General features: G+C 36.7%; 1 long non-coding RNA gene across 1 annotated transcript; it reads right to left on the reverse strand.

The window, feature by feature from the left end:
* Positions 1-386: 386 nt before the first annotated feature.
* Positions 387-2,657, reverse strand: LOC118763744. Its single transcript, XR_004999496.1, has 2 exons — positions 2,423-2,657; positions 387-692 (listed from the first exon to the last, which is right to left on the reverse strand). It is a non-coding gene; the product is annotated as an uncharacterized LOC118763744 (long non-coding RNA).
* Between the last annotated feature and the right edge of the window lie 845 nt (positions 2,658-3,502).

Raw genomic sequence — 3,502 nt, forward strand, 5'->3', positions numbered from 1 at the left:
ACAACCCCAGTGATACTTTTTACAAAAGTCAATTTTTCAAATTTTCTTAACCCTTCTCCCCATATTTCATCAAATATAGAGCAGGAATCAAATATTTTTAATGGTGGATACGAAAACTGTACCACCAGGAGACAATGTAAAAATTATCGCAGAAACAGAAACAAAAAAAAAAAGAAAGATTTTGGAGGATAATTAACATCATTTAGGGAATGACCATGAAATTTAATAACGTAGCCAAAAGGTTAAATGTTAGCTATTATTTGTGATATTTTTTCTTCAGACTTTATTGTAGTTAGATTTGTAATGATTTTTGTTCAGTGACTTTATTTCAATTCAACGTCACAGTATACTATTTTCATTCTACGAACAAAACGAAGACGATAAAATAACAATGTATAGCGATTTATTGGTGACTAAACGTTGCGAATAAATTCTTTGACGCGACTGTAACAATTTCGAATTGACCTTGATCACGACCGGGTGTCGCTTCCCAGTTGAAATAATTTCAATTGTATTTCGTCGTTGTGGCCTTTACAGAAAGACATCGAAATGACACATCCTTGTTCCTTTCTCCCAAGAGATTGAATATAATTATTTCTCAAGAAAATATCGAGGCTTTGGTAGAGAAACGAACAAAAATATCCATTGAACCATTGGTCCTTTATTATAATGGTTCATTTCTTGGTCTTGAGCTGAAGAGAAAAAAAAAAGAAAAAAGAAAAAAAGGCACAAACTGAGTCCAGTATACTAAAGGTTTCAATTTTTGTCCAGAACCATTTAGCTCCACTTTCTTCCCAACTCTCTAAAACAACCCATTAATTTAAAATCAAGTTTCAAGTTAAAAAAAAAAAGAGGAATGACATCTGTTTTTAAAGGAAGTAAAATATATTGGGTTATAACCGATTGAATTCGTTGATCCTACTCAGTAGCATACGTTTAACCCTAAACCATACACAAAGTCTCTGAATGCATATCCATTTGTAACATGGGTTCTTCTTGATGGAAGCAACAACAAACTATAAAGTTGTCGAATTGTATAGGTTCAGTGAATGTCGGCCGTTCCCTATGAGGCTGAATATCGGGGGTGAGGGAAGCTAACAGATGCATTTGCACATAAAATTTACCTCCCGTACTGTCAATTGGCCCTTGAGCGACTTCAACAGAGAGTAGTATGTTACACGCGCTGGGGCCAGGTTTCCAGAATGAGGATTACGTACACTTACCAGTCATAGAGATCCAGAAAAAGATTCTGATCGATGGTCTTTGTCCTGAAAACAAATCAAGGATCTTTTCGGTTTGAACGGCAGTTTTTTCTAGCGGTGTCATATGAAATTGTCACCCATAATTATGACCCTAGTATGGATCTATTGCATTTCAATCTCTTTTAGGGTTAGGGTTAGTTAGGGTTAGGGTTAGGGGTGGGAGAAGGGTATCTTTTTTTCTTCACAAATGTAAATAAACCCAATCTGTTTCTTAAACGAGGGACATTTTCATACGGCACAGAATGTTGTTTACCTCAATGGACGTCAGTGATTGGTTGAAATTGCAGAAATTGAAGAAAAAAAACAACAGATATCTTACAAACTATAGAAATTTCTCAATAAAGCCAAGAGAAAAATATGTTTTATAAACACATTCTACCAGTATACGAAGTTTAAAATTTTTTAGTTACCTAGAAATTATGTTAAAAACTGCCGTTCAAACCGAAAAGATCCGGTCTTTGTCCTGACTAAGCTATGAAAACAAATCAAACTCTTTCAGGCTTAAAGATGACTATTCGTATCGACCGATATTTGCTGATATTTACTGATGCCTGTAATTTCCTTTGCTCAAACTACCACCACCACCACCACGTGAATTTGAAATTTTCTCTTCGCTGATCGTTTGATTTTCTAGAAATCGCAGTCAAACTTTCCTCATATTATGTCCTGCTATCATGAAAGGGAATATATTGGAAGCCATCCTTCGTTTTAACTTGCAGAACTATCATTTGGATCAGCTGGTTTTGTTCGTTAATTTCCGTAAATTAAAAAAAAATTATTTACTTTTGTTTTAAAGTGAAAGATGTACGCGGCCAGGTATATACTAAATACAGAAAAACGAAAAAAGATGGTATGGTCACAGCTGGAATTCTTTTGATCACAAATTTGTTTGATCATAGTGGCTTGGCATTAAACAACAGCAGTATTTTTTTTCACAGTAAGTATTGTCAACAATACGGACACCATAATGGTTTATAAACTGAAGATTCACAGCATTTATGCTCGATCTCCTGTTGACCGACAGTTTCTTCTCTTATATTTTCTCTATCTCTCCCTTTTTCCCTTTCTCTTTCTCTCATTTAATTAAATGGTTATTTCTATTTTATATTATTTTGTATTTAATATATTCAAAATTTCCGATATTTTATCGTTATACATACTTCCGTATGAAGTTGTTGATATGACCGGAGTTTACAGCGTAGCGAACATCTATCTATTCATCGGTTCCGTCTTTATATGTCTCTTTTATTCTGTCTGCATCAATGGTTCCCAAACTTATTTGTCGCAGAAACCATACCTATATTTTACAGACACCCGTCCTGTCACTCAGGGTCGGCTCAAGGTACTGGCAACTCGGGCAGTCGCCCGTGGCGCCAAGTGTTAGGGAGCGCCAAGGAGGGCGTGGCAAAGACAAGGAAATTTACACGGCCGTCAGCTTGTACACGTCAACGTTTAGCTTACCCGGGGCGCGAAATTTTTTTCCCACGAGAGTTCCAGATCCCAGTAATGAACTCATTTGCAGATCCACCCTTTTCCTTTTTCCTTTCTAGTCAGCACCATACATTTCATACTCTTTCCCTCTCTACTGGCAGACAGCAACCTTTTTGTCACTATCGAAAAAAAAAAAAAAAATTCGCTATCACTAGAAGTACTACTGTCTCTAACTACTTGTAGGGCAAACGAATAACTATATGTAAATAATATTTCTTCCTTCTTGGTGTTGATCCTTCGATGTTCACTGGTTACCCTCTATAGACACAATAATACATTTGCCCATATTGAATTGCTTGAGTTATTTAATTTTTTCCAGAAATAGTAGTACTTGTAGTGATAGCGAATTTTTTTTTCGATAGTGACAAAAAGATTGTTGTCTGCCAGTAGAGAGGGAAAGAGTAAGGAATGCACGGTGCTGACTAGAAAGGAAGAAAGGATAAAGGTGGCTCTGCTCTGATTGGCTGTATGCAAATGAATTCGGCGTAACTTCGGTATATGTACCGGTGTAAGTACCGGATACATTTCAAGAAAGTGTTTTTTTTATATATATGGGGGTTAGGCTTTGTGTTAGGGTTAGGGTTAGGGATGGGAGAAAAGGGTTTCTGTTATCTTCAGAAACGTAAACAAAGTCACGTGTGTACCTATACCGAAGGTTCGCCATGAGTTCATTACTTGGGTTCGGAACTCTTGTAGGTGAAAAGATTTCGCGCCCGAGGCGCCGGCAAACCTAGAGCCGGCTCTGCTGT

Source organism: Octopus sinensis, linkage group LG6 (genome assembly GCF_006345805.1).
Source record: "Octopus sinensis linkage group LG6, ASM634580v1, whole genome shotgun sequence".
NCBI lineage: Eukaryota > Metazoa > Mollusca > Cephalopoda > Octopoda > Octopodidae > Octopus > Octopus sinensis.